The sequence below is a fragment of the Macaca mulatta genome, chromosome 11, assembly GCF_049350105.2.
Source record: "Macaca mulatta isolate MMU2019108-1 chromosome 11, T2T-MMU8v2.0, whole genome shotgun sequence".
Classification (NCBI taxonomy): Eukaryota; Metazoa; Chordata; class Mammalia; order Primates; family Cercopithecidae; genus Macaca; species Macaca mulatta.
The window spans coordinates 137,986,947-138,014,739 of record NC_133416.1 but is presented as its reverse complement, the minus strand read 5'-3'; the positions used below and the strand labels follow the sequence as shown (position 1 = coordinate 138,014,739).

Sequence of the window (27,793 nt, the reverse complement as noted above, 5' to 3'; positions counted from 1 at the left end):
ACCTAATTACACTGACTTAATCCTAAAAGGGAATGCATTGAAACACAACTGAAAAACCCAGCTGTAATCCAGCTTCAGTTACGGCTTGATCCAGGGGCTTCAGTAATGCTGTCAGGTCTTGGTTTCTCCTCATAGCTCAGTGCTGCTCTCTGCAGTGCTGACTCCACACCCAAACTCTCTGTAACGCCAGGCTAACATTCCTCCCTTGCTGGGCTCATGTCATGGAGCTGGATGATAGGTTAGTGTTCACTCATTTCCCCACCCATTCATTTCTTCTATAGTGTGCGAGTATCTGGCACATGCCCAACACTGGGCTAAGAGCTATGTGGTTATTACCTCATCTAGTCCATTCAAGAAGCCCTTGGATTAGGTGATACTATTTTACCTACTTCACAGCTGAGTCAGTTGAGGTTCAGTGAGGTCTAATGAACGTTCAAGGTGATTCAGCTGGTAAGAAGCAACGCTGGGGTCCTGGCACCTGCACAGAACCAGCTGGTAAATAAGACAAATACAACCACTCATCTCCACTTGGTCCTAGTTTTGTGAAGACCACCAATAGGTAGTTAGGAAATTAGGAATCTCTGGTGCCTGAGGGCACCGCTAGGGAGGAAAGATTCCATGAGAACACAGATGAAGGGTCTTAGAGGGAGGGCTTCCTGGGCGAAGTGACATCTGCCCGAAAGACAATAGAGGCAGCTGTGTGTCGGGACAGGGAGGGTAGACCAGTCTCGCTGGGGGACAGCAAGTGTGAGTCTGACCAAGAAAGGCCAAAAGCTCCGTTTGAGATCTTGGAAGGAGTAGTTCATCATAAAGCGTGGAAAGGGAGGGTGGTGGCAAGAGATGAACCTTGAGGGCTTAGTGGAACCAGGTCATGAGTGGCATGGTAACCTTCACTCCGAGGCTGGAAGGCAGAGGGACTTTAACAGGGGAGGGACAGAGATTTCCGTTTAGCGAGTCGGCTGTGTGGAGAAGACAGCAGGGGGTGGTGGAGTGGATGTAGGGGGTCCGGTAGGAGAATGCAGGAGAGTGAAGTCAGAAGCTGGAATGTAGAGCGGGGAAGGGTTGGAAGGACATTAAAACGTGTGGGCATTCATCAGGTCCCTTTCAGATATTAGGTGGGACTGCACCACTGGGCCCCATTTTTCCATCCGGGCCTGTGTATGATGCATGGAAACAGCAGCAGTTGCTAGAATGAGATAACATTGGATGAATAACATGTGAGTCACGAATTGGTGTCCAGAGCACAGAAATCCCCAATGTTTTGGGGTGCAGCATTCAATGCCAGCAGTATCCCCTCGAGCTTCTCCTTCCCGCCGATGTGCAGTGACCTGGGTGGTGGCCATTCCGTCAGCCTGCGTCCCAGGTGGGGATGATTGGAGCAGAGCTGCAGACACAGCGCAGGTGCCACCAATGCACCCAGGTGATCTTAAGCCACTGTAATCAGAATTATTTGTAACCACAGCAGAGTCCAGCCTACCCTCACTGCTACATATGGGAAGGCAACAGAGAGGTTGAACCCTTCACTCCTTCGGCATCTCAGCAAGTGTTTCAGTAGCTCCTTTGGCCGGATGTTCTCCTGGGTTCTTAGAATACGATGAGCAGGGTCCCTCCCCTCCTGGAGCTGACTGTCTAATGGGGACAGAGGTAGGTCCAGGCACTGGCCCGCCTGGCTTATGGTTTTTCTACAGCAGTGACCATCAGCCCATGCAGTGGGTGTGGAGAAAATGAACTGCTGAGCTTCCTGAGGCTGGAACAAAGCAATCTGATGGAAGGCATGTCCTTAATTCTCAAGAAACAATGAACACAGGCATGAGCAGCAGCCGGGACGAGAACGGAGAGGGGATGGGTTCCGTCCTGTGTGGCCCCCTGGGGTAGGGGGAGCTGGGATCTGTCACCCGGCTGGGGTCTTCTCATCTCTGAATCTCAGCTCACTTTTTCTTGTGCTCTGGATTCTGTTATTTCAATTAATGTGCTGGAGACCCTGTTATCGGAAACAGAAAGTGATTTGTTTACAGGTAGAGTCAGCCGGGTGCGCTGGCTCAGGCCTGTAATCCCAGCACGTTGGGAAGCTGAAGTGGGCGGATTACTTGAGCTCAGGTGTTCGAGATCAGCCTGGGCAACACAGTGAGATCCCATCTCTCAAAGAAAAATTTTTTTTAATTAGCCAGGCATGGTGGCGAGCACCGGTAGCCTCAGCTACTTGGGAGGCTGAGGTGGGAGAATAGCTTGAGGCTGGGAGATCGAGACCGCAGTGCGCTGAGATCGCGCCACTGTGCTTCAGCTCAGGTGACAGAGTGAGACCGTGTCTAAAAAAAAAAAAGTCATCTTTAAAGAGAGGCAGTTTTCTCTGGATTGGATGCTGTGACCTGCTGGACCAAAGGCAACATATGGCTTGTGGTGTGAGATAGACCAGGGCTCAAAGACCCCCAGTCAGAGACTTTGGGTGTGATTGTTAACCTGCCTGAAGCTAATCGTTCATTTGCTCCAAAGGCTTTGATGAGGAGTTCGTGAGATAGGGCGTAGAAAACATTAAACCTGAGCACTCCTGGTGCAGGTGAACTTTTCCTCTCGTTTCCTCACTCCATGTTTCTTGCTTCAGATTCCTTCCCAACAATTCTTTCTCCTCTCTCCGTGTATACAGCTCAAGAGAACAGGTGGCATTTCCCGCCTTCCCGTCTCCGCTCCCAAGGATATGTAATTCTGTGTCATGCATCTCCAGGAGAGTTGATCTGGGGTGGGGAGATTCGGGGGGGAAGAGAGCGACTGAGGAAGGGAAGGTGGTGTCTTGTGACACAGCTCATTGTCGAAGGACAGGTTCCCAGTGGCTCTGAACACCGGGCACTTGTCCCCCCCATGACTCATTATGACAGGCGCGCTGTGTGCCAGCGGCTCCCATTCGTAGATTGAATTACCATCCTATTCAGCTGACACAAAGCAGTTCCTGGCCGGCTTGGGCAGCCCATGAATAAGTAAATAGCCTTCCAGCCGGGTGCTGAGCACAAACATCCGAGGCTCAGAAAGGCTGGCGTCCACGGGGACAGGAAGGGGGGCTGGCGGGGACGCCTGGACCAGTCTGTCTGGTCCACTAGACCACTGATCTCCGGTGCCTTGTAAGTACCTGCTTTTGGGGCTGGGGAAAGAGCCTGATGGGTTAATGAGATACAGCTTAGACACAGACGGGAAATTGATCTCTTTCTAGGCTGTGGGCTGTAGAGCAAGGGCTGTTCTCTGGACTGAGAGGTGGGAAGAGGCATTTCCAGACTCGGGGGATGGGAGGGTGGCGGGGGTTGTGATAACCCCTGGTTTCTAAACCTTTGGGTCTTAATTGTGGCTCAAATCACTGTTACTACCCTGGGGATATTCCTTTCCAAATCCGTCCTCAGGCCCTGTATCAGGCTAAAAAAGACCTTTGGTCCCGAGGGTCCGTTTGGGTAGGCTGTGGGCAGGACACTCAGGCTGAGATGGGGCTCAGGAGGAAAGGCAAGGGCTGGGTGTTCCGTTATTTGTCCCTCCAACTTTCCTCCCTCAGGAATTCACCGTTCTGGTGGGAACAGTTTGGTTTTGCTAGTTTAAGCATCACAGAACTGGCATTAGAAATAGCATGTATTCAAAGTTGTAAGGGGAAATCTCAAGTGGAAATTCCTCCTCTTTTTTCGATTTTTGTGCAGCATTTTCAACTCTTTGAGCTCAAATGATGAGATGAAGTTGAACACCCTTTAGAGAATGAATATAATCAGACAATGGATATAATTGTAGCATTTTAATTTCATGTAAGTCCACTGTTAGTTGAAATATACAGCAAAAATGTGAGGGTGCTGACTCTGGCTTAAGACCGGGGGGGTCCTTTTTTTATGTGTTCTATGTAGCGAGGAACTTGTAGTAAACAGGTGAAATGAACTGCGTCTGTGCCTAACATTAAATAGTAAGAATGTGCTCGTCCCTCGTGGCAGAAGGCATAATCCTGTGCTCCATGATGAACATGTTTATGGGGCAGGGCAGGTGGCCGGTGTTTTCTGTTGCCTGGCATTCGAAGGCAGCGGTAAAATGTACATCAATGAATCATTGTTTTTGTTTTCCTCTCTGCCTGAATGACTCTGTTAATTAAAACTTTGTGTAAAGTGGTCTTCGAGCTCTGTACTCAATTTCACGTGGGCTGGTTAGGGTTGGTTATGCACAGCCCCACAAATCCTTTATCTTGCTGGACCACTTTTGAATGAATAATTATCATATTTCACATGTAACCATACAGAGTAGTTTTTTATGCTGTATAATCATTAGCAAGCTCTCCGGTCAACCTGGTGAGATGTTAGAGCCCCTTAGCCTCTTTAATGATTGAGCAGGCTGAGTTGAGGGCAGGAGGGGCCCCAGGGCAAAGAGAACAGGGTGGTTGAAAAAGCACATCCCGGGAGCCCAGGAAGATGAGGGGAGAAAGCAATGGATTTACTTGTTCTATGCCAAGGGCACTGACATTCACTAAATGCATTGAGAAGCCGGGAATCATTGCCCCACCTAAAATTTTTTCTTCTTTAATATAACTAGAAAACAAAAATGTACATCACTTGCAGATTATCGTGACTTCCTGTAATCTCGTTTTTTCATGTTATTCTCTGAGAGAACATGATTCCTTAGAGGAGAAGAATAGGATGTGTGTTGGTGGAGGTAAGGACTTGGTGGTTTGCATTAAAAGGAGGTAGTCGGCAATGATGACGATGTGCCTCTGCCTGCAGGGATCTCACGGGAGGTCTCTGCCTTGATTCCTTGGCATCCAGCCCATCTGGTCATGGTTGGAAACATCTCCGTTTTATTGTTTGCTGAAATCGTCCCACAATGAAGTAGGTGGACCAGTGGTGTTACATCAGATGACTTTAGAAGATGTATAGATTTTTTGAAATGTTTTTATGTGATAGCTCTTTCATGTAGTTTAAAGAAAAGACACAGGCATATCAAATAAGTTAACGTGATAGTATAAGGTTTCACTTTGAGAAAGATTTGTAGAGAAAGACTTCAGTGAGTTCCCAAACTAGACACAAGCATGCTTTCTTTTGTGCTGCAACAGTATTTTTTAACTTGAAAGTGCACACATATAATTAGAAAAATCCAGTGTATAAAGGTATATGAAAAAAATTATTGTGCTGTCTCTTTCCATATCCAGTCCCTCGAGCCCACTTTCAATACTTCTAGTGGTTTCTTCCTGATGCTCTTAAATAATACTAAAAATTGCCTATATTGTGACTTTTTTTTTTGACTTACCAATTTTCCTAAGTAAATAATATTAATAGCGCTTTTTGGGGTGGTAGATAAGTGGTTCTCAAAGAGCTTTGAGTGGGCAGTTTTGCCTTTCAGGGTTGGTGTTGGGAGATACTTCTGTTTGTCTTGATTCAGGGAAAGGTGTGTGCTACTGGCCTCTGGTTGCTACTGGCAGGGATGCTGCTGACCACCCCATAGTGCACAGGACAGCCTGCACAAGGAAGAATTCTCTGCCCCAGATGTCACACTGCTGAGGTTGAGAAGCTCTGTGGTAAATGAAGATTTGGTTATCTTAGTTTTCCTCCCCCAATCTATACACATAGTTAAATTGCTACTTTATTTAAGTGAATACTTAGTTGTTACATTGCTATTGTGTATATATTGTTAATGGTGGCACCAATTAGTGACTGTGATTACATTTCTTTCATTGTATGGCTTTTTAGTTTTCCTGGAGTTATTAATAGCTTGATTTTCAATTGTGCCATTTGCAATCCACATATTAAAAACTCTTCTCCAGTTCTTTCTGATATCAAAAGCTTTTCTTGAGTCTCTCTTTTCTCTAGATTCTTTATTTCTAAAGCTCTTTGTTGTCTTGTTTCAAACTGATTGCTCTTGAGAGCTAAGGCTCAGCTGTCACCTTGGAATTCTTCTCTATCCCCGTTTAAGGTAGGATTTGTTGTTTCCTGGATTCCATGGCTTTACCTTTTATCTTTTTTTTTTCACTTGTTTTGCTGCAGCAGACATTTCCTAAGAAAGAACATGCTGTGGAGGTACATTTTATGAGTCTTTGCATGTATGGTAATCTCTCTTCTCTAACCTCACACTTGACTGACAGCTTGTTTGGGTATAGAACCTTAAGTTGGAAATAATAGTCAATCAGAATTTTAAAGACATTATGTTGGCTTCCAAGATTGTTGCTGAGAAGTCTGATGCTCTAACCCATTCTTTTCCTTTTTAAAATGCCACCTCTTCTTTCTAACGGTTATGGGAAGTATTTAGGGCCTTCTCTTTATCATTCACCTTCTCAAATCTCATGGTACTCTTTGCCTAGGTCTGTTCTCATCTATGTTGCAGAGCACTCATGAGATCCTTTAATCTAGAACATGTTCTTATGTTTTTCTGACAATTTTCAATTTATTGTGATTCTGGGCAGTTTAAAAACTCTAACAAAACAGAAGTAAAGGAATTTCTGATATTTTCGTTGTTTATGTCAACATGAAGGTCTACTGATATATATAGGAATTTTTGTTTTTAAATATTTGGTGGCCCAGATGAGAATTCCCGAAGAGTTTATGCGTAGTGTGCTTGTTGGTTTTTATATTAATTTTATTAATTAACTTGACCGATAATAACTCTTTCTGTAGTTGGCTGGGAATCAGTCAACTGATTGTTATTATTCTCTTTCTGGAAACCTTACTGGTAAAAGTTCGACCTCCTGGATTGATAGTCTCTTTTTTTTCTTTAATATTTTCTAGCACTTTGGGAGATTTCTTTTATCATCCAAATCTGCCATTAAAATTTTTATTTCAGCAACTATCTTTTGCATTCACAGGAGTTATTTTTGTCCTTCATTGGCCTTTTTAGCATCTTGTTCTTGACTTTTACATGCTTTCTGAAGATACTTGTTAAACTTATTGCTTTTTTTTTTTTTTCCTTGTTTGGTCACCTGGATGATCTCTCTGTCTTCTGGGTTTTATCGTTACGTTCTTTTACTCTTCCGTGTTAGAGGTTTTTAAAATGAAGCTTACCCCTTGGTTGACTGCTTTTGGAGCATAGTCTTGACAGGTTGGGGGAAGTCAGTGGTGAGCTCACTCCAGGCTAGCTGCGAGGGAGCCGAACACATTTTGTTGTAGAAGCTCCTAATGTCAAACACGGTCTTTGCTCTTGGGTTGTAGTTTTCTACCAAAATATTTCCAGTCTCCTGCCTAGGTTGAGAGTGGTGTGGGGTAGCATCCACCTACCTGCTTAATGCATTGGATCTGGGGAGGGGTATCCACAGGCGGACTGTCTAATTTATTTTCAATATAATAGCACTTGGCTATTATGACCTCTGCCTGCTGCATGTGAGTCCTGAGCTCCCTCATTAAACATCTCTAGAAAATAAACTTCAGTCTCCTGCCTAGATGTCTTTCCCTCACAGATCCCGTCGCACAAAATTCTAAATCTTACTGAATTCCAGCTTGAACTAACATTGTGCATGCCTGTTCTGGTATTCCCCATCAGACGGAGAGTCCTGGAAGGCCTCGATCTTACTCATGCTTGGGCCGAACAGCTGTCAGGAACTTTGCAGGCGCTCAGAACATGTTTGCTAAATGGAAATAAATTGAATTTTGGCCATGCAGATGGTTTTTCAGCTCCAAGTTCTAGGATAAAGCCTCACTTGCTTTTCATCCTTCCTTTCACTCCTGCTGGTTCATATGGACACAGGATACTAGCAAGCCTTTTAATAAAACCTAAGTTAATTCAATTTATCATCTTATTCTGTGATTCTGAGCAGGTCAATGACTCTTTTTAACAAAATAGAAGTAAAGAAATTTCTGATATTTTGATTGTGTATGTCAACATGAAGGTCTACTGATACAGAGGAGTTTTTGGTTTTGAATATTTGATGGCCAAGATGTGAATTCCTTAAGAGTTTACTCTGTGTAGCATGCTTGTTGGTTTTTATATTGATTTTTATTAATTTGACCTATAATAACTCTTTCTGTCATCGGCTGGACATCAGTCTCGTCTTGATAATTAAGGATATGTTCAGTGCATGCCCAGATACTGACCTGTTCCCTCAATTCTGTCCCTTGCTATCATCTGTCTAACCTGGATAATTAGCCCTAAGTGCATTTCTCTTGGCAAATTCAGGAACATGACGGTCTACTCAAGGAGTCATGAAAGCTTCGTGTCAATGGCTGTGTTGTATCGTTGCATTGTTCTATACCAGGAAATTCGGTTGCAGGGAAAGAAAAATCTCAGGCTGGGAGGACCATGAGTTCAGTTTCAAATCTGTCTTTCACTCAGCCCTCAGCGTTCTGAACTGGAAAATGGCAGCAGAATTCCTGCCTCTCTGTGGCTCTTAGGCATCAAGGAAGGTGAAGGAGGCAGACAGACAAATCTGCGAGTCATTCTTTGGTGACAGAAGATTGTGTCTGCTTCTTCCTGCAGCTTGGAAATGACCCGCCACACCTGAAGCCTGCAGGTGCTGAGGCCACATTCGACCAGACCCAAGCTTTGGGAGACCCCTGGGGAAATTTCCCACTTCCTGTCCTGAGACCAGGAACTCAGCAGAGGAACTTTGTGGTAAGTTGTCCTTTCTTTTCTCAGAAGCAGTATTCCTCTGTGTCAGTTAGGAGCTGTGTCTGTTCTTTCACAGTTTGCTGATTTATTTGAGGCGTATTTATCGGGTGCCAAGCGTATGTCCCTTAGTTAAGAGGAAGGAGTGGTAAACAGAGCAGATGTGGTCCTTACCCTCACAGAGAGAGGAACATCATGGGGAACAGCTGTGCAAAGGCCCTGAGGCAAGAAAGAACTTGATGCCTGAAAATCTGGGTGTCTGGAGCACAGATGGGACAGGTGGACAGGGCAGTTCATTCAGGACCTTAGGGCTGGCTGTGCTAGGGTATTGATTCTAAATCTGAACAATGGCCAGACAGTAGTGATTGATTTTAGGTGGAGAGTGACATGATCCAATTTTTATTTTAATAAGATCGCTCCCAGTTCTGAACGGAGGTGGAGGTAAGCATGGGAGCAAAGAGGATTAGGCAGCGACCATGTAGTCCACATGACTGGCAAGGGCGGCCTACAGGCCTGCACCAGGATGGTAGTGGACGTGAGGGTCATTGGAGAGGTCCTGGATGTATCTGGGCAGCAGGACCTGCTAGCCATTGTGATAGACTGGGCTGAGAGGGAGTGTAAGGGGGTGTGACAAGAATGGCCTTCATATTTTTGGTCTGGGGCACATGGCGGAAGGGGAAGACCATTTCCTAAGATGAAAAAGACTGAGAGAGCAGTAGAAGTGTGGGGAGATTCATATCCAGGTTTGCGCTGAAGCCCAGTTTTGAGTTTGAGTTACCCGACTGACACCTAAATACAGGGAAAAATCCACAGTTCGACAGTCAGTTTCAGTGTTCAGGAGAGAACTCTAGGCTGGTTTCTTCATTCCTTGTGAAATGTTTGGTTTGAGATTTCCTGTGCAGAGGTGTGATCTGAACTCAGGGCAATAGTTCACCCCGTGTAATCATGAGACAATCTTGGGTAGTAAGAATAACAGCTGCTGTTATCAAAGATTTTCAACCCTGAAATGGCCAGCTCGGCACTGGTGGCACTGACTGTTCCATCTGCATTTGATCGTGCAGCAGAAGGTGAACCAGCTGGACCTTTGGTGCCCCTGCTTGGGCTTGGCAAATGAGTCTGAGTCTCAGATTCCAGTAAGCATGGTGGTGGTGGAGGAGATGGTGATGATGCTGGCAGTAGTCCTGGTGACAGAGGAGATGGTGATGATGTTGGCAGTAGTTGTGGTGATGGAGGAGATGGTGATGATGCTGGTGCTAGATGTGGTGATCGAGGAGATGGTGATGCTGGTATTGTGGTGGTGGAGGAGATGGTGATGATTTTGGGGGTAGTCATGGTGATGGAGGAGATAGATGGTGGTGATGTTGGTGGTAGTCGTGATGGAGGAGATGGTGATGATTTTGGTAGTTGTAGTGATGGAGCAGATGGTGGTGATGCTGGCGGTAGTCGTGATGGAGGAGATGGTGATGATTTTGGTGGTAGTCATGGTGATGGAGAAGATGGTGGTGATGCTGGTGGTAGTCGTGACAGAGGAGATGTGATGATGCGGTAGTTGTGATGGAGGAGATTGTGATTTTGGTGGTAGTCATGGTGATGGAGAAGATGGTGGTGATGCTGGCGGTAGTCATGGTGATGGAGGAGATGTGATGATGTGGTAGTTGTGATGGAGGAGATGGTGATGATTTTGGCAGTCATGGTGAGGGAGGATGGTGATGATTTTGGTGGTAGTTGTGGTGATGGAGGAGATGGTGTCGATGCTGGTGGTAGTTGTGGCAATGGAGGGAGATGGTGGTGATGCCGGCGGTAGTTGTGGTGATGGAGGAGATGGTGGTGATGTCAGTAGTCATGGTGATGGAGGACATAATGGTGATGCTGGTGGTAGTCATGGAGATGGAAGAGATGGTGATGATTTTGGTGGTGGTGGTCATGGCAACAGAGGAGATGGTGATGATGCCGGCGGTAGTCGTGGCAACAGAGGAGCTGATGGTGATGCTGGCTGTAGTCATCATGATAATGGTGGTAATGGATCTGGCCAGTATGTGTTCGGTAGACCTAAATCCACACCCAGTCCTCTGATTCCTATTTTATGCATTCATTTTCCATAGAAGAAGGCAGAGAAGGTCTGATGTGAAACTTAACTGTTTCCAATGCAGGATATACACTCAGCAATCATTTGTTTCTCATTACAATAGAACCACTAATTATCACTTAATAGTAAAGGCAGCCTCATTGGAGGTGGGTCAGATTCCTGAAAAATATTTCAAAGCCCTTTTGTTTTCATTATTAACATAATGGTATCAGTTTCTTCAATGAATATAATTTATGACAATATCTTTATCTGTATGCCCTAAAAAGACAAATAGTATCATGAAGAACACTTTCAAAGAGTGTGTTTCAACTGAGTGCTGTGGGTTATTGTAATTTTTTTCCAGTGCATTTATGACACTTGGCCTATGGGATGCAGAAGCCAATCTGTTCTCCTAGGGATCACAAGCAGATTATTTTGAGGGCTTATTGCTTTTTTGATATTTTTAAATTTTGGTCATTCTGGGGCTGGAAGCTAGAGTGGAGTGATGTATGTGTGTATGAGTCTTTCCTATATTTGGAACGAGCTGGTCTTTTTTTGATAGATTGTTGGCTGCTTGGAATTGCAGATGCATCATTAAGCTATTGCATTTAAATTTAGCTCTTGTTCTCACTCTAGAAGGGAATGGAATGTTTGAATTATTTCCCCATGAAGGGAGGGCGATTAGAAAATAGGTCCTCATGACGGTGTGAAAGAGTGGGTCTAGTTCGTGAGTCTGAGATGGGCTGCATGTTTGACTTGGAAGAGGAGGCTCTCTGAGAGTAGCTCCAGTCTGGAGGAAGTTAGAGCTGCCTGAAGCACACCTCAGTGGCTGCTACATTTTAATCTCTCCAAAGGCAGCATTTCCTGTCTAAATCCACAATGACCATTCTCAACAGCTCCGTCGTTTCCCTCCATCCAGACAGGTCTCAGCGCCCCTCTATGTCAATAAAACATATTAAGATGTGTATTCACAGATCCAAGTTGGAAAAGTTAACAACTTTCACAGGAGCTGAGTATGTGTGAGCAGCTTTAAAGTTATGCTCATTTCAAAATTGCTGCAAGAGAATAATTTGAACATGCCTAGCATAAAAAGATTAATGTTTAATGTAATAGATATCCTAATTACCCTGATCTGACTTTCACACATTATATGGGTGTATCAAAATATCACATGTACCTCAATAATATGTCCATCTATTATGTATCAATTTAAGAAACCCAGATACATCAACTGGCGCGGTGGCTCACATCTGTAATCTCAGGACTTCGGGAGGCCAAGATGGGCAAATCACGAGGTCAGGAGCTTGAGACCAGCCTGGCCAACATGGTGAAACCCCGGCTCTGCTAAAAACACAAAAATTAGCTGGGCGTGGAGTCGTGCACCTGTAATCCCAACTACTCGGGAGGCTGAGGCAGGAGAATTGCTTGAACTCAGGAGGCAGAGGTTGCAGTGAGCTGAGATAGCGCCACTGCACTCAATTCTGGGCAACAGAGCAAGACTCCGTCTCAAAGAAACCCAAATATAATCCTAGTTAAAGTGAATTAAATCAGTACAGTAAAGTAAAAAACAAAATTATTTTACCTTGTCAGATTTGAAGGGTAGCAGATGCTCACCGAAAAAGTCACATCTCACAGAGATGTATAAAGTAAAACATTAAAGTCCCCCGATAAATAGTTCCCGTTCCTAATTCCCATTGGCGATCATTATTAAGAGTTTGGTGTTTCTTTTCAGAATTCAGACCTTTTCCCATGCATCCACAAACATACACACACACACGCAATGTCTTGATGTAAAACAGAGGCAGGTGCATCGACAAAAGTGGACGTGGATACACAATTCTATGTGTGCATGTCCAAGTACACACATAATCTGCCCTGCAACTTTTTTCATTACTTCCGTACTAAATTTATATATTTAATTTGTAAAATCTCATGTATCTTGACTCTTCTACCAAGCTAACCACTGTCATCAATTTGGTCCTTCCAAACATACGTGAAACTCTATCCTAGAATTTTGTATGTGCTTTAAACAAAACTATCTTTTTCTGCAGATTCGTATTTTCCATTTCCAGAACACTTCTTAGAGACCTTTGCCTGTTATTTCCTATGAGTACATTGGCACCCGACCTCAGCCTTGTAAATCGCTGTGTATCACCCAGCAGTGTAGCTATCCTGAGTATCTCAGCCTGGGCTCTCCCAGAGCAAGCCCAGGGTAAGGATTCCAGTAAAAGTGACTCACGGGGTGGTGAAATTTTGGGAGGGGAGTATGGAAGTGAGACAGGGAAGGGCAGGAAGTCGGTAATAGGTGTGTGTTATCCAGCCAGTTGCCACTGTGGGTGATGGGGGCTCAGTCCTGCTGTGGAACCTCTGGGAGATTTTGCAATGTACGCTGTGGGATTATCTGCTTGAGGGATGAGGGAGCTGGGGTATTGATCTACCAGTACTCTTCACTTGGCTGAGGCAGCCTTGCAGGTGCATGGAGGCTCCAGCATGTCTTGCTTGCCCTGCATGTAGGCCAGGCTTGGGTCTCAGCTAGACTGAGCCCCCAGGCACAGAAATGCAGGTGTTGGTGGTAACCAGGTTGGTGTGCAAGGAGTTGAGTGCTCAGAGGTTATGGGAGGCGGCTGATGCGTGCTGAAGGCACTTACTGCTGTTGATGAACAATTGTGCACTACGTAGATGCACACACAGATGACAACAGTGAACTAACTGTGCCCTAACCATGCCTAATTATTATCAGCACTACTGCAGGGAACACATTTGTCCATGCCACCTGTGTACATTACTCTAGAATCTGTGCAAATGTGCTTCTACTTCAGGGGCTGGGGGTAAGGGGAGGGAGAGCATTAGGGCAAATACCTAATGCATGTGGGGCTTAAAACCTAGATGACAGGCTGATAGGTGCTGCAAACCACCATGGCACATGTATACCTGTGTGACAAACCTGCACGTTCTGCACATGTATCCAAGAACTTAAAGTAAAATAAAAGTGCTTCTATTTGTATAAGTGTTGAAACATGTAGAAAAAGCTAAAGGGGAATATGTGCCATGTGTTCATCATAATACGCTTTTTACATTCAATAATGCAGCATGGAATTACCTCAGTCTTTAATAGTATTCAGTTGACTTTAGTTTCGTATATATTTGTGTATGTGGGTATCTAGTCCAGTAACCTGACTTTGTGCACTACAGATGCTTGGCAAATATTTGTTGAGACCAGAAACCACTGATACTAGAAGGAAATGGCCCCACCAGTGTCCCCGGACCTTCGTCCACGCCATCTGTCCTTTCATTTTCCCTGTTAGATAAGTCGTGTTATTCCTACCTGCAGGGCTTGATAGGCAAGAACTGTTTACTTGATGCCATGAGCTCTGGGAACAGAGATTACGTGTAAACGTTAAGCAGGGTCAGAGAGAGAGAAATTTGGTCTCCTGTGCCTTTTGTGGAGAATTTTGTGACTATCAGCCTAGTGGAGGCATTGCCTGAGTCTGCCAACTAGCCCAATATTTCCAAGAGTGTTGTACAGGCAATAAAATAGACAAAAACAATCCACAAACCCTAGCTAGCTATGGTCGTGTATTTATTGGAAAAAATAAAATCATTAGGAAAAATATAACTAGTAGGCCAGGTGCACTGGCTCATTTCTGTAATCCCAGCCCTGTGGGAGGCAGAGGTGGGAGGACCACTGGAGTTCAGGAGTTTGGGGCCAGCCTGGGCAACAAAGTGAGACTCCGTCTCTATGATCAAATATATATTAATATATACAAAATACTAGTGAATGATATGTACAATTAGCGAATAACTAGTGAATTTATATATAAAATAACTAGTGAATTAACCAACAGTTTTGTGTTTGTCATATATAGTTTCCTTTTTCAATATAATTACGTATGTAAAACACAAGCTTATTTAAAGAAAGAGGGTCACTCAGTAGTTGGCACAGAGATGGCAAAGCTGGTGATGTCTGGGGAATCTCAGTTCCCTGGAACCTCCGATGCAGCCTTGTGGGGGCTTCACGGCTGCTCCAGCCACAGGCCGTGCCTGTTACCCAGGACCCAACCTGAAACAAACAGGCCTGCAAGTTCTCAGGGCTCATTTTTGGTCAGGACCCCAAGACTAACTGTCTCGGCCTAATGTTATTTGTGCGGAAATGTCTAGTTAAAATGGCTGTTAATGTCATTACTCTTCATGACTAAAGCAATTATGTATTTTAAATTCCATTTAGTTGGTTTCATTTTGTTCTGCTATTATTTTTTAAAGTAGACAAGTCAACATGGAATGGGCTCTGTTTATATTGAAGTCTCAGTGCCAGTTACAGTCAAACGAGTGATTAGTGCTGTCCTGGGCCTGTCGGAAAGTGTGTGTGATGCTGGCCTGCTGGCCTCAGTACTGGGCTGGGTTCAGTGATGTCTCCAGGTTTACCTGCAAGGGCAGTAAAAGGGGAGAGTACAAATGTGTCTGGCAAGAGCTTTGGAAATGGCAAGGAAATAGTCACACTTCCAGCTATGGTACCCAGGTCTCGGTATCATCCATTTCACTCCTGCCTCTTGGTGAACTCGGGCCCTGGGATGTCGTTTACTTGCTCCTTTTGTTCTGCAGGACAGATAAATGAGGCTGCTGATATAGCCGTGTGCTCAGAGAGGCCTTGGGGCTTGCTATGCCCCGTGGTATTCTATTATGTGTGTCGCGGTCTTCAGATTTTACATGACGGGGAACCAGCTCAAAGTAGCCTCAGCAGAAACGGGAGTTCTTGACTGGTGAAATTGAAGAGAGGAGATTCTAGCTTCAGGAGTGGCTGCATCCAGGAACTCCGCCGATGTTTTTGGGAATCTCCATCCTTTTCCTCTGTGTTGGTGTCAGTCTTTAATCAGTTCCTTAGTCATGCACTTGGAGTTCACAGGCCTGGTGCTGTTCCCATATTGTATTATCATATCTACAGTTAGGCCCAAAAAGCCAGCAGGGCAGTGTACGACCATGGTGTGGGCCCCTGCTTTTCTCTCATGGGGAGGATCCACCTGGAGTCCATCACCCTAACCCTCACCTTTCGGAAGACCCATCTCCAGAGGCTGGCAACTGAACTCAAGAGTTTCCAACTCACCTAAGGTCACTTTCCAAATGGGAATGACCAGCTCCCGGGGGCTGGTAAAACAATGAACCCACCCTCACTAAGGGGTGACTTTGTCTCCTTACAGAGGTGTGTGCATGTTTTCAGGCCTCCCTATTCAGCCAGATCTCAAGGCAGGTTGCTCGCCTGCCCACGGCTAACATAACCATGCCAAGGACGGCTCACAGGGCTCGCAGGGCTCAAGCCACACAGGTGCCCCAGGCCTGGAGTCTAGGTCTGCAGGTTCCCAGGTGCTCCCCACTGCCGGGTGGGGTGGCTGACTGCGGGGCACAGAGGTAGGTCTGTTACTGGGTGAATGATGTTCCCTTGCAAAAAGAATATTGGAGGCCCAGACCCTCAAACTGTGATCTTACTTGGAGACGAGGTCTTTATAGAGGTGACCAGCTTAAAACGAGGTCATTAGATTAGGTCTTAATCTACTGTGACTGGTGTCCTTCCAGACAGGGATTTGGAGGCAGAGAACACTGGCAGGGATGGGGGTGATGCTTCTAGGAGCCACGGAATACCAAGAATGCCAGCCACCACAGAAGCCGGGGAGAGGCATGGGCAGAGCCTGCCGGCCAGCCTGAGGAACCAGCCCTGCTGACACCCCGAGCTTGGGCGTCTGGCCCCAGGGACTATGGGGCTGTGCGTGCCTGTTCTTCAAGCCTCCTGTCTTGTCGTATTTTGTCACGGTGGCTGGAGGAAACTAACGTGAGTTCTCTGGTTGCAAGCAGCAGAACCTGGTGCTGGCCACCTAAAAGGGAAGGGGATTTGCTAGAAGGACCAATGGAGAGGGCCAGCGAAGCATCAGGGATCGGGAGCAGGCCTCAGGGAGGAGGAGAGCTGCAGGATGCCCCACCCAGGGTTGGGGGGATGGGGGGACAGGGGGACGGAGGGACAAGCTCTGGCCACTGGTTCTTTTTTGTCCTTGGTCCCTCTGCTCACGATTTAAATTCAAGGGACTGATTGTTTAATTGGCAGCACTTGAGTCTTGGGCGCATCCGTTGGCTGGAGAGGATGAGGCACCGTGATTGTCCTCAGCAGGAAGCTCTGGCCAGAAGAGTGAGCCACTGCCTCGGAGGCCCTTTCCGACCCGTTGCTGCAGGGGTTTCTGGGAGCCTCTTTCTCTACATAAAGTCAAGTCTGCACACCACGTATTCGTGGGCAGATTTCAGTGCAGCGCCGCACACCTGCTCCATGTGGGCCCTCTGTCTTCCCGGTGCAGAGCACCAAGGACAGCATGTGTCTGCAGGGCCACCTCTTTGCTGACACAATTCAGTTACTGACCCTTTAGGTGCTTTGACAGGCTGTCCACCCCGGGCCTGGGCAGTCTCCAAGAGTAACCAGGCAACGAAAGCATTTGCCGCTGATAGACATCCGCAGAGAGCAGCCGGCTCCCCAGTGCAAACGATAGGGCTTCGGATTAGGAGAGAAGGTTGATAAGGGACCGTGAGCACAGCTAGAGCTTCCTCTTTAACCTGGGGCCATGGTGTCTGTGCGGTCCCCTTGACAACACGCTGTGGCTAGATTAGAGATCCACATTGATCAGTCGCCGTGGAAAGAATAACACATGCGTGTACATTTCCTGTTTTGTGTGAACATCTCCCAGACCCCTTACTACAGAACGGGGGCTTTCCAAAATCGCTACTTGATTTAGCATGGGTAACTCGCATGCATCATCTCCACTCTGGACACTGCAAAGTGTTAGATATCTTTGAATTTGAAGGGCCAGTTTCCCAAGAAGTAAAAAAAATCAATAATAACATGATCAGTAAAGAGCATAATGATTTCAGTCCTGGAAGAGGTGAGGGAATGAAAGCTCCGACTGAGCCCCAGAGGTTTGTTTTGTAAAGCAGTGACGGTGTTGCATAGCCCCCTCCACTGCCTGAAATCGTGTGCGTTTGTGGTCTGTATGACCTGCTGTAATGTGGACTTCATTGAGGAAGGGATTTCACCTTTGCTCGCTTAGTATTCCCAGTACCTGGAAAGCTGCTCTGAAAATAGCGCAGAAGTTTGTTGAATAAATAATTGGATAATTGAAGGAAGAAGTGGATTAATGAATGCTAATATAATGGGAAAACATACTTCTTCAATTTTGCCTATTTGGTGCCATGATTTGAAGGTTGCTTGCTACAAAGTAAGGGGTATGTGTGTGTTTAACATAGAAAGTCCATCAGCAATAAAGCTGTTAACTGACTTGGCTTTTAGATGAAGACCCATTTGTGATGAAAGTCTGGGTAGAGGTCCAAATATTCATCCTCCCTTCCTCCCTCCATCCATTCTTTCCACTTTTCTTTCTAACTGGGTGCAGCTAAAATCTCTTTTCCATCCTTTTCATGCACAGTCTCCCATTTACATTGCTTTATGTTGTTGAAATTTTGACTTTAAGATCATTTACATTACAAAGCTATAAAGATGTTTCGGTCTAGGCACTTTTAAGGAAGGTGTTTTGCCTGAATCACTTCCTGAGGAGCCTCCCACCTGCCATCAGGATGCTCCTTCAGGTGTGGCTGTGAGCAGGAAGAGCCGCAGAGCTCCTGGGCACCCACAGCACTAGGCAAAGAGGCGGCCACACTAGCCCCTGGATGTGGCGAACCTCATCCCTGCCCACCTGCTGAACACTGGGGCGTTTCAGGGAGGGCAAGAAACCTCAGACTGAAGGGAACCTGATCTTTTCGTCTTTACCAAGAGGAGGGGGCCAGGAGGATCCCGCTGTGGGGCTCCTTGGACCAGGCCGTGGAATGAGATGAAGATCCTACGAGATATCCAGTGCTGTACATTGTCTTTAAAAAAGGATAATTAACACGTTTAACCTTCGAATCTGATGTTCTCTGGGAAGAGCTTTTTGTGTTGACTTGATCAAACCAGGAGTGAATCACCTGGTTTGATGAGAGGAAGGCATTGAGTGCTGATCACATGCAGTATGAATGATTATTTAGATAATACATTCATATTAGGCCTGGCATTGACGCACTGTTAGGGGCAAGCAAACTGCTATCTAGGGGACTGGAGAACATCATTAACTCTTCATTTGCAAAATTGCTTTGGGGATCTGTGACTCTTATGAGAGTTAGACTTTCTTTCTTTTTCCCCTTTTTTACATTAAAAAAAATTTTGTGTGTGTGTGTGTAAAGATGAGGTTTTGCTATGTTGCCCAGGCTGGTCTCAAACTCCTGGGCTCAAGTGATCCTCCCACCTCAGCCTCCCAAGGTGCTGGGATTACAGGCGTGAGCCACCACACCCAGCCAAGTTAGATTTTTCTAAGAATAGAGAGACCTGGAAATCTGAAAATCAACTGATGCAACGTTTTCCAATGATTGGACAACACCTCCGAGTAGCCCAGACAACTGAGCGATTCCCGTTCTACCAAAATAATCTAATTTATGTGCATTCTGTGAGTTCAGAATTGGGGCGCATCTGCGGACCTTTGAGGACCGAAGTGCTGGGCTGCTTAGCGTCAGGTCAGACACTCAGTCCAAGGCCCTCTCTGTTACTTTCTGAAGCTTCAGCTGAAACAAGAAGCAGCCCACCTTTGCTAAAGGAAAGGCCTCCTCCAAGCCCTTCTCAATACCTCCTGCTAAGCAGCCTCTAGCAGTAACTAAAGCCAGTGTCAGGTGACACCTACTTGTCATTTCTGCCTGGAGCTGGAGCTGGCCTCGGCCTGTGGGGCCAGAGCATTGATTGGACTCTGTTGGTGCCCCAGGGCAATGTGTGCTAGGAAAAAAGTGGAGTCTGGTGAAGGGAGATGGTGACTCACTCTTTCCAGTGAGGAGGGAAAGGAAATATCAGTGAGAGCCAAGAGGGCAGGGATGACACCATGTGCATGAGGACAGACCTGGGTCCCAAGCCTGGTCCAGCAGCTCCCAGCTGCAGGGTGTGGGCCTGGGCTCTGGTTTAAGCCTTTGCATCCTTGTATGCTGGATGGAGGTGGCAGCACTAACTCGGGCCCGGGGGTGGGGTGGCGGGGGTCATTGGTGACAATGAAACACAGAAGAGACTGGTAGGGTCTCAGCACCAGGCCTGGCCCACAGGAAGTTCTCAGAACATGAGGTATAAGGCTGGGGGTCCTGGAAAAATGAGAGATGGGGTGGAACCTCTCATCAGTGGAACATGGGGGACTCTGCAGAGGAAGGGGGCCCCTGCACCCCAACTTCAGGTCAGCAGCTGACACCAAGGCCATGTTGTGGGGATCCACAGCCCACACAAGCAGTCCCCGAAAATCTTTCCTTTCTGCTCAGGCCTCTGGCAGAGCTCTCCAGACCTCTGTGCTGGAAACCAAAGTCACCCTCTGACTTCTTCCTATGGTCCTGCTTGTGCCTGGCCAAGCTCTTTCCTGGCTGCCATATGGAGATGTAGAAGGAGCTCTCCTGTCACTGGGACAGACTCCAGAACACTGTACTGACTCCATCTCGGGACATTCACGTCTTCCTGCCAGCCCTGGGCTCTGCCTTGATGAGCTGGGAAGGTGCGGGATTGGGAAGGTGCCTTAACCTCTATCTCATTCATTGTCTCCTAGGACGGTGTCCTGCACATATGGGCACTCAGTAGACATGGCTGATGGGTTGGGTGGCTTTTTCTATGCCTCAGCTTCCTTAGGTCTTAAATGGGTTTAAATATAATCCTGCCTTGTAGAAGGTTTGAGGAGAAATCGGCAAGCCCTCAAGAAGGGATTCGCAACTGTGGTAGTGGCTCAGGTGATTCTGCACTGACCCGAGCCGGGAGCCCAGCTGAAAATGGCAACAGTCAGAGAAGCTGAGAGGAGGAGAGAGAAATAGGGGAGGCAGAAATAAGGAGAGAAGAGAAGGGAGCAAGACAGGGGAGGAAGAGAAAGAGACATGGGGGGAGAACAGATGGGGTGAGAAAGGAGAGGAGAGCGGGAAACCAGAGACAGAACGTGGCATGTGTCTAGTCGTCGTCTTCAGATGTCTGGGGATGAAAGGGGACACCGTGAACAGCTCCCCATTCGTCTGGTGGGAAACGTGCAGGCGGAACGTTGTGATCTGTAAGATGAGACGTCCTTGCTCTTGGACACAGAGCCCAGCATGCAGGTTTAAGAATGCAAAAGGCTGGGGGGTGTGTTCATCCAACTGCGTCACTCTCCTGCCAGGCAGGGAGACTGGTGCCTGCCAGAGGTGAGAAAGCAAACGCTGTTGTCCAGATCACGTCCCCTCCTGGAGCAGGAGGGTCAGGGAGGCACCTAAGGGGCGTACAGGGACCTCTCCACATAGCTTGTCTGGGTGGGCTTGGGGGGGCTTCCAAGCATGATGGCAGAGGTTTGAAACCTGTGCCCACCACCGCAGGAAAATACCTGTCACTGTTGATGAAAAATGGTGCTGTTTAAACTTAGTGGGCATTGGTTTTCTTAATTCTCCTCTCCTAATTCTTGTACAGTATCACATTCCATAGCCCAGGTAAGCAATGCATGTCCCTCCACCCCTTTCTCCCTGTCTATAATCAAAGACAAACACCTGTATCCCCACAGCTAGGCCTTGCGGGGGTTGTTGGTTTATTAAAATGAGAATATAGACTAGGCCCAGTGGCTCACACCTGTAATCCCAGCACTTTGGGGAGGCTGCGGCAGGCGGATCACTTGAGGCCAGGAGTTTGAAACCAGCCTGGCCAACATGGTGAAAACCCATCTCTACTAAAAACACAAAAATTAGCCAGGTGTGGTGGCAGGCACCTGTAATCTCAGCTACTCCGGAGGCTGAGATGGGAGAATTGCTTGAACCCGGGAGGTGGAGGTTGCAGTGAGCCAAGATCGTGCCACTGCACTCCAGCCTGGGTGACAGAGTGAGACTCCATCTCAAAAAAAAAAAAAAAATCTATATATGTTTGTATATAGGTATGTATATCATATATACACATTATATGTAATTATATGTACATATATACATATATGTATGTAATATATAATGTATATTATATATTGTGCTATTGTAATATATACATTATATTATATATAATATACACAGTATAATATATGCATAATTATACATATATGCATAATTATGTCTATATAATTATATATACATAACACACATATATACACATATACACGTGTATTTATGCACATACATAAATACACACTCAGCATCTGCACGTTTCCTGCCAAACAGGGAGCTGTCCAAGCTGTCTCATTTCATACCTACACATTTGAAGAGGACTGGACACACAAATTATCAAAAATATGTATGTAAATATTTTATAAAACGTTTTACAAAGTACATATAAAATACATGTATCATATATACATATTTTTATATATGTATCTTATGTACATATATATTTTTGTATACAGGTATTCAATAACTTGTTTTACTCAAAAGTGCGTCACGAACGTTTTTCATGTCAACACATAGAATTCTAACTTGTGATTTTGCGTTGCTTCATTGTAATCTGTGGCACGGATACACCACAATTTTATTTGACCACCCTGAGAAGATGTCCCTATGCAGACCGGCAAGATTTCCCCGTTTTCCTTTGCCTCGTCAGCGCTATGCTAAAGATCTTCATGCACATGTTCTTGTGCTTTTTATTCTATGGAATCTATTTCTGGGAATCTCTGGGTCAGAATCTGTGTCTATGCTTTTTAATTACACCTCTGAGAGACTGCTTCTCAGAAAGACTCCAAGCATCAACATTCCCACTGGTTCTGTACGGAGCGGCCTTTTCCTTTTTCCTTACACCCCAGTGCTCGCTGATACGGTGCCTCAGTTTTTCCATATCTGACGTGTGAGGAGTGCTGTGTTGTTAGAGCATAGGGAACATTGTCGGTTTGTTTACATTGCTCACTGAACATCTTCTGAGGATAAGGGAGGTTGGGTACCATGTTGGTAATTAATCACTTGGTTTTTGCTGATTCCTGGGGGTGCTGCCCCAACTGGCGTTAGTCCTTGGCTGTAAGTAACTTCTGTTTCTTTATTGTGCTCTTTAAGGAATGGGAGCAATGGCATTGATTTCTTCTGCTTCCAATCACATAGTATACGTGCAACTGTGTTACCAAGTCCGAAGTGCTGTAAAACATAACGTGTAGGCCAGCCTGTTGCATCAGGTAGGACGGCGTTCAGCTGCAAGTAACGATAGAACCTGCTAACACTGCCCTGCAGAGACCGGCCTCACTTTTCTCATGCAGAAAGTCAGAGGCCACCATTGCAGGGTGGCATGAGGTCTGAAAGGACCCTGCCTCTCTCCCTCTCTGCTGTCGTTGGGGTCCTGTGGTGGCTGTCGCACCTTCTGGCATCGTGCCTGCATCCCAGGCAGGAAGAACGGAAAAGGCCGATGAGGGTTGTCTCTTAATGAGACTGAGTTGTGTTTTGTTTTTTTGTTTTTTTTTTTTGTTTGGTTGTTTTTTTGTTTTTTGTTTTTTACAGAGTCTCGCTCTGTCGCCCAGGCTGGAGTGCAGTGGTGCGATCTTGGCTCGCTGCAGCCTCCGCCTCCCAGGTTCAAGTGGTTCTCCTGCCTCAGCCTCCCAAGTAGCTGGGATCACAGGCACCCGCCACCACACTCAGCTAATGTTTGCATTTTTAGTAGAGTTGGGGTTTCACCACGTTGGCCAGGATGGTCTTGATCTCCTGACCTTGTAATCCACCTGGCTCGGCCTCCCAAAGTGCTAGGATAACAGGCATGAGCCACTGTGCCAGGCCGAGACTGAATCTTAAGAAAGGGAGAAGTCTGTGCTAGGTGTTCCCTGCTTGCCTCCCAGATCCACCCTCTACCTGCTTCTGTGCTGTCCTCTGCCCGTGGGGTGGGGGGCTGGGCGCGCTGGACTTCCTCACTCAGGTTCTCTTGCCCCATGGCTTCCAGGTGGCTTGGCCGATGAGGTCGCAGCAGGAGCCTGGAGATTGTGGCAGGGGTGTCTATGGGTTGCCCACTGGCCCTCCAGTGGGGCGGTTGCAGATCCCACAGTTACAGTGTCCTCCGCCTTGCTGGCCTCTGCAACCCACCAGCACTGCTGTCAACTCTCCCTTCGTCCCATCCCCTCCTTACTCACCAGGCATGGCCTTCGTTTTGCCCTGGATTCTGACAGATGTGACTTTCCAAAGGACATTCGTGAGGTCAAAAATGTCACCTAGTCATCCTTGCCAGCCGGGGAGCTGGGGAATGTGTACCAAGGGAAGGCCAGGGAGAAACAGCTGGTGAGTGGTAACCCAGGGTCTAAGTAACCTGGTGCAGGTGGTGACTACGGGGCACTGGAGACTAGGTGGAGGCTGTGTAATCATCAGGGGTTACCCGGGAGGTTCGGGACTTGGGGGAGGGTGGAGGGAAAGGAGAAGCTGTTTCACCCATCCGGACTCCTATATTACAAGTGACAGATCCCAGCTCAGTCCTGCAGGCCATGTACCTTGCTTCACCCTGATGGGGTCTAAGCCCAGAATAAGGTACCAGGGTCTGCATCCAGGGGAGCCTGCTGTGATGTCAGCGCGGTTTGGTTACCAGGGAAGCCAGTTGTTTAAGTCATAGAGCTGTGTTTGACAAGCTCCTCCCGGTTTCTCCCGGTTTTGCATTTACACTGTTTCCTCTGATGTCTTCCCATCATGGTCTTCACCATCCTGTCAAGATGGTGTTTTAAAACTTATTTTAAAAAACACCATTTTTCCATAATGTGCTCTCTTAGCTTGGGTTGCTGTTCAGAATACCCCAGACTGGGTGGTCCCAGGGGCTGGGCTGGGGACCCCCAAACCCAGGGTGGCTTTTCATTAATCCAGCAGCCAGGCCAAACTTTGTCTGGATTGGGCTTTGCACACAGCAGAGCAGCTCATGCACTGTGACCTTTCAACTCCTGGCCCGAGGGCTTGTCCAAGCCAAGTAAATATTCATACATGAGAGAGAACGTGATGCTTTACGAAAAAGCCAAAAGCCAGATCCCCTGGCCAACTGAAACACCCGGGGCGGTACTAGGCCCTCTGAAGGCCTGTTTTCAACCATGGAAGGTGAGGCTGATGGAGGGAACAGGTGGCGGTCTCTTCTCCAGTCTGGGCCAGACACAGGTCAGTCCAAGCACCTGCTGTCCTTGGAGGCCACCTCTCTGTCCCAGAGAGGTGACCTTGCGTAACTCTGAGCTGCGCCGTGTGATGTCCAAACACGTGCCCTGGCACGCTGTCTCTGGAGGACTCGGGTCTGCTGCCCAGATCCCTGCAGGCCCTATGGGCTCTTCAGGGCAGGGACTCATGACTTCTTAACTATCCAGGACATGCTTCTCAGAGGACGCATCGCACCTGTTTCAGGCATTAATCCCGCAGCCAGCTGGTTTTCTCCAACTTTCTACTTGCAAAGCAACTTCTTAGGCCTGGGGTCCTCTCTTGCAGGTGTCCTGCATGACAGAGAACTTTTTCAACCCCAGCCATTGTGTAACAGGCAGTGGGTGGACATGGGTTCTGTGTCCTGCTTGCTGGGCCTGAGCTGCTTGTCAGGTGTACAACTGAGAGCCTTGCAGACCAGAATCCAAGACTCCACAGCACATGTGTGCTGGGGCCGGACGCGAGCTGTTGGAGAAAGCAGTCAGTGTATTTAAAGGCAAAGGGCTTCCTAAATCGAGGCTGTGCAGGCCTCCTGAAGGTCCTAGCCCAGGCTACAGAGGTAAATCCTCTCTGCAGGAGATGCCTCGCTGCCAGCATGGTGGCGTCTGCTGCTTACGGTAGCCGGCAGCCAGTGTCTTCCAGCCGAGGATCGGGGGCAGCGATGCGAGTAAATGAAGCGACCCTGGCTGCTATGGCTTCCGTGGGAGTGGAAGACAAAAGGGCCCCAAATATTCCGCAACATATTGTCTGATGGAGGCTGCAGCTCAAAGAGATCCTTTGTGGGAGGGACGTCATCATCAGGGAGGAGACTTGGGCTCCTGGAGAGCCAGGCACTGAGTGCTTCCCCACTGTGGGGTCTGGGGGAAGTGGGGACAGAGCCCATGGGATGGGGGGGGGATGTACAGTTCCAGGAGACCTGGGGGCTCTGCATCCCTGTGGTGCCGGCAGCGATGCCTGGAGGCTGGAGCCTGTGTCAGTGGCCTGAGGCTGAGTTCAGGCTCTGCCTGCTTTGGGCGGTGTGGCTAGAGGCTCCTTTCTCCCAGCCTTTCTGAGGCCTCCTCTGTGGAATGAGGTGTTGGATGAGACTCCCCAGGGTGAAGCCGCCTGGGAGCTTTTCCTGCTAGAGCTTTAGAAACGAGGGAACTCGAAGGCAGAGTGGCCAGGGACTCGCTGGGCAGCAGCAGCCTCCAATGGATGCGAGTTTCTGAGACACTGCAGGTGTTACTAGGGGGAGGTGACAGTGAATTTAAAGCAGGAAAATTACTTTTATGAGTCACAAAATGTTTGTTAGTCTCTTGTACATTGCTAGGACACATTACCTAGTTTTCACACTTTTGTTTTTATTTATCAAAGAGATAAGTGTTTATTAAATCTATTAAGTGTTATACAAGCATGGAGAGGTTTTTAAAAAATTATCTGACTTTTGGGGCCACGGAGATGGCGTAGACCATCCCTTCAAAGTGTAGCTCTAAGCCCTGGAAATGGAGCAAGACTTGATGAAGGGAGGACCCTGGAAGCTGAACTGCCAGAGGCTCCAGAACGGGAGGGACTGGGAGGAGAAGAGTCCCCATTTTCCCCCAGAATGGGAGGGACTGGGAGGAGCAGGCTTCCCATTTTTCCCCGGTGATGGTGGACTTTGTGTCAATTTGACTAGGTTGAGGGGCGCCCAGAGAGCTGGTCACACACTATGTTTTGGGGCGCCTGTGAGGCCGTTTCTGGAGAAGGTGAGCATTCAGATCAGTGGACTGAGGAAGGAATCGTCACAAATGTGAGGGCATCCTCTGATCCATCGAGGGCCCAAGCAGAAAAAAAAGGCAAGGGAGAGGTGAATTTGCTCCCTGCTGGAGTTGGGACTTCTGTCTGTCCTGCCCGCAGACGCTGGAGCTCCTGGGTCTCGGACCTGTGGACTCCGGGCCTCGACCAGTCCCCCTCCAGTGCCCTACCCCCAGTTCCCAGACCTGCAGCCATGGGCTGGGAGCGATACTGTCAGCTCCTCCCGTTCTCAAGCGTGCAGTCTCAGACTGAATTCCCACCGTCAGCTCTCCTGGCTCTGCAGACGGCAGGTCATGGGACTCACTGGCCTCTGTAATCACGTGAGGGAACTCCCCAAGTAAGTCTCTTCGCGCGTGTGGATCCTGTCCTGTTTCTCCAGGAAACCCTGACGAACCACCCCGCTTCCATCCAACAGAAGAAAGTTACCCAGGCCCAACATTTCCTGACCCCCGACCTCACCAGAGAAGGTCCCCCGGGTGGCTCAGTTCTCCTCTGGGTGGATCGGGGTCCCTCTGACCATAACACCAGGGAGGGTTAATCAAGAGCCCTGCCAACATCAGTGTCAAGATTTCTTTTTCTTTTTTTTTTTTTTTTTAATGGCTGAACAGCATTCCGTTGTGTAGAAAACACATTTTCCTGATCCATTCATCCATCGATGCACACTTAGGTTGATTCCACACCTTGGCTAGTGGGAATGGTGCTGTCTAAACGTGGGGGTGCAGACAGCTTTGCGACAGACTCAGTTCACATGTGGGGGTGCAGACAGCTTTGCGACAGACTCAGTTCATATGTGGGGGTGCAGACAGCTTTGTGACAGACTCAGTTCATTTCCTTTGGGTTGGTGCCAGTGGCATAGTGGGCTCATGGTCATTTCCATTTTTGATTTTTTGAGGAACCTTCATACTGTTCTCTGACAACATGGATGAACCTGGAGGATGCTCCATTAAGTCATCAGCCAGGCACAGAAAGACAAATACTGAGTGACCTCACTCATACGTGGCAGCTAAGAAGTTGATCTCATAGAAGTAGAGAATGGAATGGTGGTTACCAGAGGCTGGGGTGCTGGGGGGCATGGGGAGATGCTGGTTAAAGGATGCGTAGTTACAGTTAGACGGGAGGGTGCATTTCAGGAGATCTACTGCACTGCAAGCTGACCATAGTCAATGATGATGTATTGGTAAAAAATGTTAAGAGAGTGGGTATTAAGTGCTCTCACCACAAAATAACTATGAGGTAATGCACTTGTTAATTAACTAGATTTAACCATTCCACAATGTACATATATGTCAAAGCACC

The 27,793-nt window shown here is 47.3% G+C and overlaps 1 protein-coding gene across 8 annotated transcripts in view; it reads left to right on the top strand.

Annotated features, from left to right (window-relative positions):
- The window catches only part of RIMBP2 (RIMS binding protein 2), a 328,067-nt gene that overhangs the window by 81,206 nt on the left and 219,068 nt on the right, over window positions 1-27,793 (top strand). For 5 of the 8 annotated variants that reach the window (XM_015109708.3, XM_015109709.3, XM_015109703.3 and 2 more), the window contains exon 2: window positions 8,404-8,538. The gene's annotated coding sequence lies outside the window, so the exon portion shown is untranslated. Of the gene's footprint in view, window positions 1-2,749; window positions 3,111-8,403; window positions 8,539-27,793 lie in introns of those variants that run through there. The other 3 variants (XM_077955842.1, XM_015109704.3, XM_028830164.2) reach the window with 2 other exon arrangements.